This window comes from Sminthopsis crassicaudata, chromosome 3 (genome assembly GCF_048593235.1).
Source record: "Sminthopsis crassicaudata isolate SCR6 chromosome 3, ASM4859323v1, whole genome shotgun sequence".
NCBI classification, from domain to species: domain Eukaryota; kingdom Metazoa; phylum Chordata; class Mammalia; order Dasyuromorphia; family Dasyuridae; genus Sminthopsis; species Sminthopsis crassicaudata.
Window position 1 is genome coordinate 415,470,052 of NC_133619.1, and position 13,825 is coordinate 415,483,876.

Genomic DNA, 13,825 nt, shown 5'->3' on the forward strand with positions numbered 1-13,825 from the left:
TAATAGTATGGTTTGCTATTTTCTTCTTTAGCTCATTTTACACACAAGAAACTGAGGCAAATAGAGTTGTGACATGTCTAGAGTCACACAGTCATAAAACTTAAAGGAACTATACCCTCCTGAATCAGAAATTTCTGCAAATAGAATGAATTCTTTGTGAAGGATTATGTCTTCTTGCTTGTGTTTAATCAGACTAACTTTAGTTTCATCAATTCTTTTGTTCCTCTACTATTGGGTTGTTGGAAAAAATTAATAGGAATGCTGCTATTTCCAGTGCATTATCAGTGCAAATTCAGCAATTCATCCTAACATTTATGAACTACTTATTAGAGATAAGATGGTGTACTAGACAAAAACTAGGCAGGCCTACCCTGGAAGAGTTTATGTTTTACTGGGTGGATATACATACAGCTCCATCACTATGTTCACATGATGTCATTCATATTATTCATGAAGGAACATTCAAAGATCAACAATGATTGTAGAACAAAAGAATATCAAAGTTGGAAGGGATATCGGGGACATATATTCCAAATCTGTCCAAACATAAATCACATCCACAATGTCCTAGACAAGTCATTAGCCAATTTCTTCTTGAAGACCTTTTCTTATGGAAAGGAACCTACTGCCTTTCAAAGCAATCCATTCTTTATTTTGCCAGCTCAGTTCTTTAGGAAGTTCTTCCTTATGGAAGCTAAAATATGCTTCCTTATAATTTCTACTCATTGACTCTGACTTTTACTTCCCAGGGCCAAACAGAACAAATCTTCTCCCTCATCTTCTAACTTTTGCCTCTTGAGAAGAAGCAGGTGACAAAGTCAATGGAGAGCAAGATGTAAATTTAAATTTAGACTTAGTTGCTAGCTGTATAATATAGGTATATTTATTATTAATCTTTATTATTTATTATTAACCTCTGTTTGTTTGCTTCAGTTTCCTAAACTGTAAAATGGAGATAATAATAGCATCTCCTTCTCAGGATTGTTGTGAGGATTAAATGAGATAATATTTGCAAAAAGCATTTAGCAAAGTGCCTGGTACATAATGTATATTATATAAATATTTATTCTTTTTCTGACCCCCCTCCTTTCAAGTGAAATTCCCTTAATATTTGAAGAAAACAATCAAGATCACCTTGAATCTTTTCAATTTTACCCTAAATATCTCAAGCTCCTCCAGATGCATCTCATGTGACACAGCTTTGAGTCTCTACCTGGTTTTGAAGTCTTGAGCCATGTACCCACTGTGGTTGAGCATTCAGGTAAGTGGAGGCCATGCATCAAACAGACTATCCTTTCATTTTCTCTAAGAATCACACAATTTCAGGGGCAGCTAGGTAGCACCGTGGATAGAACACCAATCCTGAAGTCAGGACCTGAGTTCAAATTTGATCTCAGACACTTAACTCGACCTAGCTGTGTGACCCAGGGCTAGTCACTTAACCCCAATTGCCTCAGGAAAAAAAAAAGAAAGAAGAAAGAAAAAAAAAAGAAAAGAAAGAAAGAATCACACAATTTCTAGACCAGCTACAATAATCAGTTTCCTGCCTGAGGAACTGAAGAATTGAAGCAGTAAGAACTTGAATCCTCAATCCACTTTACTGATACAATAGACAGTTTTTCTATTTCTTAGATTTTCTTGTGTCCTTTCTCTGGATCTCTCAGTGACGCTCATTGCAATGTGCCTTGCATTCTGTCAATTTATGTCTTGTCATTTATTTTCAATTGACTCCAAGCTCTGGGAGGAGAGAAAAGTATGTAGTGTGTATATCCTTTTCCCCAAAAATCAGGAATACAGACCTTATTCATGCTTAAAAATGCTTGTTGAATTGAACTGAATTGTTGAAATTGTACACTCTTTTACATATTTCCCCTTCATCTGGGGCCCAGGTCATTTACCGTCTCCATGACCCAGCCACTGATGCACTGTTCAATATACCAGAGAGTGGGCTAACCATTTTTCTTGCATTATTGGTACATAGTCAAGTGGGTCATATGATCACTCTCAGGGATCAGAAAAGTCTTCCACATTTGATCACTCACTCCCCTCTCCAAAGCCCTAGGCAATATCCAAGTTTCCAGGCACAGATTCTAAATGGAGAAATAATAGCACAAATTCAATAATGTACCCCAGTAGGCTCAGCAACTGCTGCAGTGCCTTTCTCTAGATAAGAGCCTGACCTCGTAGCCAAAAGAAAGGATGGGCAGGACGTTCCAAATGGCCATAAATTACCTGGGCTTTCAGGTCTGAGTGCCTGATGAGGAGGGAAAGGCTTGCTTTGAGTCGGTAATTCTGCTAAAGGGTGCTGAGAGAGGTAATGGGTCTCAGTGCCATTAGAAGAAGGATAGCATGGAGCCAGAGAGTCTCTTAGCCTTGCTTCTCCCAGGACTGCCACTGTGCTCTGTTACAGTGACTATGTCAATGGGGAGATATTACCTTAAGCACAGATGTACAAAGACAGATGAAATCCTAGATGAGTGTTTATCTGGACTGATGTTGGTGCTGTGACTGCTGGAGTGAGATAGCATGACACTTCACAACAAGAGTAGAAATGTTTCCTAGCAGTCTGGGACTTTATATTCTTTTAAAGAATAAAATACAAATAAAAGGTGTGAACTTTTCCCCCCAGATCATCTAAAATATCTCTGCAGTGCCAAGCTGACATTTGGGGGCTCCCCAGCTCATGCTACTATTATTTATCTTGTGTTTATCACGGTGGCATTTAAGTGCCTTATCACGTACATGGCAGAGAAGCTTGGTTTTCTGAGCTGTTTCTCAGTCTGCGATCTGAGAGTGAGAATTGTTCCTTCAGTTTTGAGAAACGCTCGCATTTCTGCTAAGGATACCAATAAGGAGGCAGTGAGACCTGGAGGAGAGAACCAGGATACCCTCTTTCTTAGGGCTGCCTTATTTTTTTACCTTCTCAATGGGGAGTCAGTCCATATGAATATATCGCTGAACTTTACACTTCTTCTCATCTCCCTTCTTTCCTCTCTCTCTTTTTTTTTTTTTTTTTTTTTTTTCTTATCAATTCATTACAGTAAGTGTTAAGCAATTGTCTGTTATATGCTCAGTGCTGGAGATTCAAAGATCAATAAACAGTTCCCTGCACCCTTTACCAAGTCTGAAGCAGGAAATAAATGGAGAGTTTAGGCCTTAGCAAATAGTCCCCACTTAGGAAGGAATGTTTCTGAGGGGGTACATTTATTACATCACTGAATAAGAATGAGTATAGAAATGTTAGAGGTAGAAAGGACTTGGCCAAGTATTTAGCCCCAAATCCCCACATTTTTCAGATAAGAAAGGCCTGCTGGAAGTAGAATGACTCATCCAAGTTATCAGCAGAGCCAGGACTAGAATTCAAGTCTCATCTCCAATCCCATGATCTTTTTGCTGTGCTCAGCTATGCTAATGTACTAAAAGATCCCCCTTGGTTCATTTTAGTAACAAGAACTGTTTGAAACAATTTACTCATATAATTCCTTTCCCTCTACTCTCCTCTACCTCTTATTGGTAAAATATTTGCTTAAAGCAGAGGAGAGGAAAAGATTTTCAATATGTCACTAGAATCCCATGCCTTCACTGCCAAAATAGACTAGTATGAGCCTCAAGACAAAGCTTAAACCCACACATTTTAGCTAACAATAGCAGACAGTTGAGACAGAAAGGATTATCCCAACAGGATATAATGAAGAAAAAAACAAAAAAGAAACTTTCAAGATGAAGCTTCATCACATTAATAAGCAGGATCTCTCTTTCTCTTTCTCTCTCTTTCTCTGAATATATGTACATGTATATATACATGTATATATGTATGCATTTATATGCACAAATACATACATACAAACATGTACATATATACACATTGACCTCTTGATTAAGTCATTTATTTTGTAAACTGAAAACTATTATGTAAATTTAATATATGTATATTTTTATAAAATTTCATTTCTTTCTGTAATAGGCTAAAGTCTAAAGAAAGGATTACATTCTCCACAAGGTTTCCTGCTTCAAGAACAAACTGAAATTCCAAGGTCTCCATTTCTTGTAGGACAGAATGATTTCAGCATAAGATATAGGTTCTGATTAGGCTGGAGAGATGGCCATAATGTCATCTAGCCCAGGAGTGTCATCAAGGCTACTGGCTTACCAACTATTGAGAATAAGTTAAGGGAAACTAAGAAATCCCCAACTGAGATTGGACACATGCTCTAGCTAAATGAAATAACTTATCTAAATTATCCTGTATTAAATCCAGTATTTCATGTGAATCTAATGTTGTTTGGAATGTGGGTTCATTTGTGGAGTGTCTCTGGAATAATTATTAAAATATTAAATTGAGCTAAGGCTATTTTATCTGAATGAGCAACACAGCAATGAAATAGAGGATGGATATTTCAAGATGAAAATTGCTTACATCACTCTGAAATTATATTGCTTAAAAGTTTGTATGAATAAAACCTATATTTGTGGGTTACATGGTAGATTTTTTTTCAAAGTCTAAGAGATAATTTTCAACATTTTTCCCAATTCAAGCCAATCATAGCACTGTTGTGTGTTAAAAGTGAATATTGACCTTTTAAATATATTGCATAATACATATTGAAGGAACGTATACTTATCTGCTATGGTGAAATAACATCATAGCTACTCATTTGTTAGAGAACTGGCACTCAGTGATAGTAGCAGACTTTCACAGAAGACCATTGATAGCTAGAATTTATGTAGCACTTACTATGTGCCAGTCGTTGTGCTAAGTCCTTTACACATATTATTGCAACAACTTCGGAGGTATATGCTATTATTATTCCCCTTTTACAGTTGAGGAAACTGAGACAAACAGGTTAAATAACTTGTCCAAGACTACACACATCTTGTATGTGTGTGTGATATTGTTGACTTCAGGCCCAGCATTCTATGTCCAATGCCTCTTACAATGAATGTAATGATGAGATAATATGGGGAGATAGCACTATATTGTAGATTCTTTGAGGGAGGATAAAATGCTAAGTAAATCAAACAAGAAGAAAGAGATGAAGTTCTTTCCTCCTGTGAGTTGCCCAAAACTATAACATTTCCAGGTCTCCAAAGAGATCATTACCTTCTCAAAGGAAATTAGTTACTAAACCTTTCTCTGAGGAATAGGATTCAAATGAATTTAAAGTCTTCTTGGCAAGAATAAGATAGACTGAGAAAAATGCAAAAAGATTGCTGAGGAAAGCCAGTGACACAGGGACAAGACGCTATCTCAGCAAATAATGATCCATTGGGAACAGAGATGAGGTATGTCTCAAAGGACAGTATGACCACAAAGATAAATAATTCTTTAGATTTAGATCTGGGAGAACCTTTCATTTTCCAGGTAAGGAATCTGGGGTTCAGAGAGATTAAGCATCTTGTCTATAATTATTAAGTGTCAAATTTCAAACTTTGAAGAGAAGTCTTTCAGACTTCAAATCCAGCAGGCTATATGATAGTATATAATGCAGTATATCACAATGCTTTAAGAAAAATACACATTAATGTATGTGTGTGTGTGTGTGTGTGTATTCATTATCTGTAGGTCTAAGTCTTTGATGTATTGATTTTATTTTTTCTAAATGTGAAATTGTTAAAAAGAAGAATCATGTGTACAAACATACTCGAGTGTGTCTAAATGCATGATATAACATTGTTTCAATATTTTATTCCATATATATTTTATTATTTTGCCTTTATTCTATACATATATATGTTTATAACTATGTGGGTTAGACACATATATACCTATACCCATGTATAAATAAATATATGTATAATATTGAGGCAGCATGGTATATGTATATATATATGTGTATATATATATATGTGTATATATATGTGTGTATATATATATGTGTATATATATATATGTGTGTGTATATATATATATATATATATATATATATATACACAATTCTGAATTTCATCAGGCAGAATATCCAAGTCAGTACATCTAGAGAAAAAGAAATAGAATCCATATTTTGTCCATATTCTACTATCAGAGATTGTGGAATTTCATCCACAGGCATAAAGCTATCTAAAAGAATAATCTAATCTTTCAGGAATTTAAGGAAGAACTACTGTCACTATTTTACATAAATAAGAGAAGGAGCTACAAAGAAAAAAAAATGTGGCTATCAATATAGCTAATTATGTGACTATCTTAGTGTGAAAATTATATGGCTACCTTAGAGTGGGGAAAAAAATTATATGTGCTACCAATCCCTTATGCTTTAGGGCATAAATTGATCTCCAGATGGCTTCAGGGGAAAATCTAGTCTCTCTCCCTGAGGAACAAGATCACCTAATTATATCATTTTGGTGGGTACTGGGCTTTTTCTCAGCAACCTAACACACCCACAGTTATTAGACAAGTTGGACAAGTAGCCCAGGAATTCTTCCTCCTCCACATTTTTGTATGCCCTGAGCAGTGATGTTGCACAAGACATGTACAGTTAAAATAGGAGCGAGGACTATTTTGTAGGCTAAATTTATCTCAGTTTTTCACATTTCTATTGTGTGATATGTGAAAGAAATAGGTTTATCTTCACCCATGAGTTTCAAGTTCTGTCTTGGCTATTTAAAGACAAGCTTCAAAATTCTTAAATAAATGATTTAAGGAATACTTTCCTTATCAGTATGTAGATATAAATGTAGATATAGATATGTGTGTATATATGTATATATATATATACATATATATATATACATATACACATACACACATATACACACATATCTATATAAAACCTATTCCCCAATGTTCCAAAGCTTTTAAATACATCTGTAACCAGAGAATTAACATATCCCTGATGTTTTCCCTTCAAAACAACAACCAAAAAGTGATAAAACATTATAAGATAGCTATTACACAGAAATGCACTTTACTTCTTCAGTTCCTTAGAAGACACATTTTAAAAGTATAAAGCAAATGACAAGGATTGGAAAATTAAAGTCAATAAAAAGCAAAATTGTGGGGGAAAAGTAAACAATTCTCCTCAAAATCCACAGTATTATTTTCATGAAAATGTTTGCATTTTTATAAGAAGAGTAACTATAACTTTTATAATTTAAACTATGGAAACAACAACAACAAAGAACGTAAAATAGTATAGTTACCTTGAGAATTAAGGAAAACATGAGTTTATACAACAATCTAGAACTTCAAGGAGGTAAAACCCAAAACAATACTGCTGGTATATATATCATTCTCAAGAAGTCATTTTCCTGACTAGGATCTGACTTCTTTAAATGTGGTATTATATAATATGATCCCAAAATATTTTAAATCAATTCTGTTGCATGACATAAACAATATGGAAGACAGACTATGCATGTGGTTTCTAAGGACTAGCTCAGCTAAGTTCAGAAAGACTCATCACCAAGTTAACTACAGATGATTGATCTTCAGCTACTCTTGCAGACAATGCATTAAGTTCTAAAGAACATAATGGTATGAATCACAGCAGGGACACACATACAAACAAAATAATGCATATTTGAAGTATTTAAAGATGGAAGGAGAAAACATTCTGAGATAAATAATGCTGCATCTGGAAACACTAGTACTCATTTGGGCATGGCCTGAGAGATTTTTCTGGAATACTGAGTAACATCTACCTTGATCATTATATAGGAATTTTCAGTTTTGTAAATAGCTTATCTGGCATAGGTCTTATTGAGTCTTTCAGAAGGATTATTCTTTTTTTTTTTTTTTACAAGAGAAAAAGAAAGAAAAACAAGGAAAGAAAGGAAAGAAGGAGAGAAGGAGGGAAAGAAGGAAGAAAGAAAGGAAAGAAGCAAGGAAGGAGGGAAGGATGCAAGGAAGAAAGGGAGAAAGGGAGGGAGAGAGGAAAGAAGGATGGATGGGAAGAAGGGAGGTAGAAAAAGAGGGAGGGAGGGAGTAAGGAAGGATGAAAGGAAGGAAGGAAGGAAAGAAGGAAGGGAGGAAGGGAAGAAGAAAGGGTGGGAGTAAGGAAGGATGAAAGGAAGGATGAAAGGAAGGAAGAAAGAAAGGAAGGAAAGAAGAAAGGAAGGAAGAAAGGAAGGAAGTAAAGGAGAGAAGGAAGGAAAGGAGGAAGAAGGGAAGGAAGGATGGAAGAAGAAAGAATGAAAGGAAGGAAAGAAGGAAGGAAAGACTTATTTGATCTCTTCCCTAAACAAATTATAGAGCAGCAGAACCCACCAAAAATGGAATGAGACAATGGGTCAGAAGGAAATTATATCCAAGTAAAAACAGTGCAACAGAGTCCTGCCCCTTTTCTGGCATCCGGGGCAGGACTCTGTTGCACTGTTTTTACTTGGATCTGGGTCAAGTTCTGGGTTTTAATCTCAGTGCAAAGAAGAGTACTAGCACAGCAGAGGTTGCAGCTGCAAGGGAGCAGGAATCCTGTTCAATTCCAAGGTTGAAAAGAGTGCTTATGGTTGCTCAAAAACCAGTGCACAATCCAGGAGAAATCATATCACCTTGAAAGAGCCAAAAACTTACAGGTCGCCAAAATTATCTCAGAAAACAGCTGCACAAAAAACCCTCAATTTTGGCACACTATCTCTTCCACTTGGAGGCATAGAGTTAAAAGTCAAGAAATAAACTGGAAAATGAGCAAACAGAAAAAAGATTCTGACCATAGGAAGTTATTATGGTGAAAAGGGTACAATGAAACAGAGAACTTTCAAGAGATCCTGATAAAAAGACCATAGAGGAATAGAAAATTTGACTTTCAAATACAAGATCCAAAATAAGCCTTAAAAGGTAAATAGGAAAAAGAAATCATAAGGGATTTGATAAGGTTAAACTGTTTATATTCCCAAATGGGAATTGATATTTAAAACTTTTTCATTAATAGGACAGTTAAAAAGAGTATATAGATAGAAAGCAGAGGTATGAGTTGAATGTAATGGCATTATGTAAAAAAAAATTAAATTAAGGAATAAGAAAGAAGAATGCAGTGTAATAGCGGGAAAGAGAGAGGTAGAATGAGATAAATCTGACTTAAAAGAAGTCTGAAAGAGATTTTCCAGGGGAGGGAGAAATAAAGAAAGCAAAGATGGGAGCAGAAATAAGGAAAGCAAGGAAGGGAGCACATAAATCTTACTCTCACAAGAATTGGTGCAAAGGGGGAATAATATACACACTCAGTTGAGTATAGAAATCTATCTTACCATACAGGAAAGTAGTAAGGGATGAAGATAAGAGAAGGGGGAGGAGAAGTGGAATTGATAGAAGGTAGGGCAGTTTGAGGGAATCAGAGGCAAAAAAGCTTTTGATATAGGGTAAAAGGAAAGCAAGTGGAACAAATGGGGAAAATAGAATAGAGGGAAACACATAGTTGGCATTAATTACTGTGAAAAAAATTTTTTCTAGTAAGTTTCCCTGACAAAGATTTCATTTCTCAAACACACAGAAAACTGAGTTAAATTTATAGAAATAAAAATCATTCTCCAATAAATAGTCAAAGGATATGAACAGGCAGTTTTCCAACAAAATAATTAAAGTTATCTATAGACATATTAAAAAATGCTTTAAATCACTATTGATGAAAGAAATGCAAGTTAAAAACAACACTAAGCTGCTACCTCACTCCTGTAAAATTGGCTATTGAAAAAAAAAGAAAATGCAAATGTTGGAAGGATGTGGAAAAATCAAAGTACTGATGTACTATACAGATTCAACCACATTGGAGAGCAATTTGGAACTATGCCCAAAGGGCATATTAAATCATATATACCCTTTGACCAGTAGTAGATCTGCATCCCAAAGAGATCAAAAAGAAAAAAGGAAAGAACCTCTGTATGTACAAAAATGTTTATAGCAGCTCTTTTAGTGGTGACAAAGAATCAGAAATTAAAAGAGGGAGAGAATTTGGAACTCAAAATTTAGTGGGAAAAAAATGTTAAAATTGTTTTTACATGTCATTGGAAAAATAAATTATTAAATAAGATTTTTTTTAAAAGAAGGAAGAGAAAAAAGAAAAGGAAATTAAGGAATCTATTAAAACATATTGATGAAATTTGGAGAAAATCTGTTACTTAAAAGCAAGAAACCTTTATTTTGTGATTTAGGCCTGTCAGTGTCATCAAAAGAAAGATGAGGAGTGCCATCTACTGTATGTAACTGACTCCACAGTGTGAAGTGTGTTTGCTTTTATCTCCAGATGAAGAAGATCCAAAATCCATAATATTTAATTCATATTATCAATCATAGGAAAACTTTTTTTTGCATGTGATGTTGGTAGTCACAATAAATATTAGTATAGTAATATCATACTATGTGATAAAGCCTTGAAAATCATTTTAGGTTTCCAGCCTGGATTTGCACAGTAGTGGCCCCTCACTCATTCTTGGGAACTCTTACAGCTAAAAGTTCATTCTAGTGTCAAAGGACTAACAAGAATGGTAGAACAAGAATGGTTCACCTTGCTCATTGAACAGTTGTCTTCTTATCTGTTTTGCTACTCATGTAGCTAGCTACCAAGTAAAGAAAAGAGTAAGAGATGCCGTTGGATTCTATTATGATTAAAGGTATTTTATTATCAGAGAAGATATATTATTTTCTCTTTTTTTTAAAGCTTTTTATTTTCGAAGGGAAAGGGACCTGTATGTGCCAAAATGTTTGTGGCAGCCCTTTTTGTAGTGGCTAGAAACTGGAAAATGAATGGATGTCCATCAATTGGAGAATGGTTGGGTAAATTATGGTATATGAATGTTATGGAATATTATTGTTCTGTAAGAAATGACCAACAAGAGGAATACAGAGAGGCTTGGAGAGACTTACATCAACTGATGCTGAGTAAAATGAGCAGAACCAGAAGATCATTATACACTTCAACAATGATACTGTATGAGGATGCATTCTGATGGAAGTGGATATCTTCAAGATTGAGAAGAGCTAATCCAATTCCAATTGATCAATGATGGACAGAATCAGCTACACCCAGAAAAGGAACACTGGGAAATGAGTGTAAACTGTTAGCATTTTTTTTGTTTTTCTTCCCAGATTATTTTTACCTTATGAATACAATTCTTCCTTTGCAACAACAACAACAAAAAAATTCGGTTCTGCACATATATATTGTACCTAGGATATATTATAAGATATTTAATATGTATGGGAATGCCTGCCATCTAGGGGTGGGGGTGGAGGGAAGGAGGGGAAAAATTTGGAACAGAAGGGAGTACAAGGGATAATGTTGTAAAAAAAAAAATTACCTATGCATATGTACTGTCAAAAAAAGTTATAATTATAAAATTAATTTTTAAAAAGCTTTTTATTTTCAAAACATAATTTTCAACATTCACCCTCACAAAACCTTATATTCCAAATTTTTTTCTCCCTTTCTTCCCTTTCACCTCCTCCCCTAGACAGCAAGTAATCCAATATATGTTAAACATGTACAAATCTTCTCTACATATTTCCAGTTATCATGCTGTGCAGTTATCAAGGAAAATCAGATCAAAAAGGAAAAAAATGAGAAAGAAAAAAAAAATGAAAGTAAATAACAACAAAAAATCCTGAAAATACTATGTTGTAATCCACAAACCTCTCTCTGGGTGCAGATGGCTCTCTCCATCCCAAGACCATTGGAACTGTCCAGAATCACCTTGCTGTTGAAAAAAGCCATGCCTAAGATTTATTATTTTCAAATTAGAATTTGAAGCTAATAAAAATGAAGACAAATTATTTATTGATATCAAATATTAACAATATGGCAAATAGGATTGGATATATTTAATTTGGAAAAAAAGAAGACTGAGGGAATAGGGTAGCTTTCAGATATCTGAAGTGCCCTCCTATACTTTGTCAACTCCAGAAGGAAGAATTGAGAGAATTAGGCAGAAGAAAATTTTGACTTATTATTAGGGAAATATATCCTAACCAATTAGAGTTATTCAGACTGGACTGGATAGGGTTAGGAGGTAGAACATTCACTTCCCTGAGGATTTTCAAGCAAAAGCCACAAGACCACTTGTTGAATATGTTGCTGAGGGAATTCTTGTCCAGGTATGGATGGAAAAAGGTGACTTCTAAGGAGTTTCAAGCCCAGAACTTCTTTGGTTCTTTTTTTCTTCATAAAAGGTAAGATAAATACTCTCTCTTTTTTTGACAGAAAGACCCAAAAGCATTATTTCTTGTTTAATAAAACACTAATGCTAACTCACAATACAATTTCTATTGGAAGTAGTGGCAGTCCTTTCTGATGTTCAAGGCAATAACAGGAGTTTTATATCTTATAGCATTTCCATTCTTTGAATATAAACATCATATTGCTATAAATATTTAGTAGTTTCAGTCTATTACTTGCCCATTTGTCTGTTATTGCTTTGTCTTTTTGTCTCAAAGTTTATCATGGATACCTTGATGTCCCAGAAATTAAAATCTTTACCAATTAGCTATTTTATTTTCATTTTAATTGAATTGTAAATCAATAGTACTTTTGAGTGTCAAAATTTTCTTCTGCTGCTTAACACCCAAGACCTTCTACTAATAATTGCCTTTAAAAAAAAAAAAAAAAAAAGAATGATGTTTTTCATTCTGTATTCTCTGAATACGACAGCGAGGTGGCACAATAGGTAGAATGCAGGGCTTGGTGTCAGAAAGGCCACAGCTCAAATCTAGCCTCAAACACTTATTAGCTGTGTGATTCTGCTTAAGTCACTTAATCTCTGTTTGCTTCAGTTTCCTCACCTGAAAAATGAGCTGGAGAAGAAAATGGGAAATCACTCCAGTATCTTTGCCAAAAAGCCCCAAATGAGGTCACAAAGAATCAAACATGACTGAACAGCAACAATGCTCTGGCTTAGGCAGAGAACTCTGATGCATGAGCTGATCTTTTTATTTTTATGCTAGAGTTGATTGATCTACATAGAGAAAGCTAAAATATGTTTTCTTGACTTTGGATTCTTTACTTTAGATAGACTAGGATGTCTATCAACAAATATCATAAAGCCCTTAAACAATTATTCTGTTGAGAGAAAAATTGCCCTTGGAATCATATTTATTTCTCTTCTATCTACTTGATTTATCATTTTCTCAAATCTTTGATTCTTACATAGAAAGGACAAATGGAAACTTCCTTAATTTTGTTTTCTTACTTGAGAGCTTAGTTTTATAAATTCTACCTTTCTGCTTCCTCCGCCCCCCATCTTTAGGTGATTGTAAAGATTTACATTTTAATAATTGAGTCTCACTTCCAGCTCCTAAAAAACCTTAATCATGGAAAAACGTCACCCAGAGAAGGAGAGAGTCCATGTGTTATAGGACGACAATGATGTCATGGTCAGATAGAAAAGAGGCCATTAAGTGATACATAAGGACACCTGCAGGCTACATACAGCTTGACTTTGAAAACTACATGTTAACATTATCTATGTTCTATGTATTTTTTTTAAGGACAGGTAAGTGACATAGTGGATAGGGCCTGGAATCAGAAGTTCAAATCTAACCTCAAACATTTACTAGCTGTGTGATCCTGAGCAAGTCATAACTTTGTTTGCTTCAGTTCCCTGTCAGTAAAATGAGCTACAGAAAGAAAGGGCAAACCACTCCAGTATTGTTGTCAAGAGAATCCCAAGTGGGGTTATAAAAAGTCAGACATGACTAAAAAACAAAATTATATTTTTGCTTATTTTTTACTTTTTCTAATTATTAGATATTTTCCAATTATACCTTAATCTAGTTTCTTTAGCACTCAAGAGTCTTGCAGACAATGCTATATTAGATGCCCAATCTGAATCATATGGGTTGAAGTCCAGTCTCAGTTATATGTTGGCTATATGACTCCACGCAAGTCACATAACCTTTTAG

The 13,825-nt window shown here is 34.7% G+C and overlaps 1 long non-coding RNA gene across 1 annotated transcript in view; it reads right to left on the reverse strand.

Annotated features, from left to right (window-relative positions):
• LOC141559626 (uncharacterized) overlaps positions 1-13,825 on the reverse strand; it is a 71,006-nt gene that overhangs the window by 42,025 nt on the left and 15,156 nt on the right. The window contains exon 2 of the long non-coding RNA XR_012487508.1: positions 11,562-11,625. This is a non-coding gene — a long non-coding RNA (uncharacterized LOC141559626). The remainder of the gene's footprint in view (positions 1-11,561; positions 11,626-13,825) is intronic.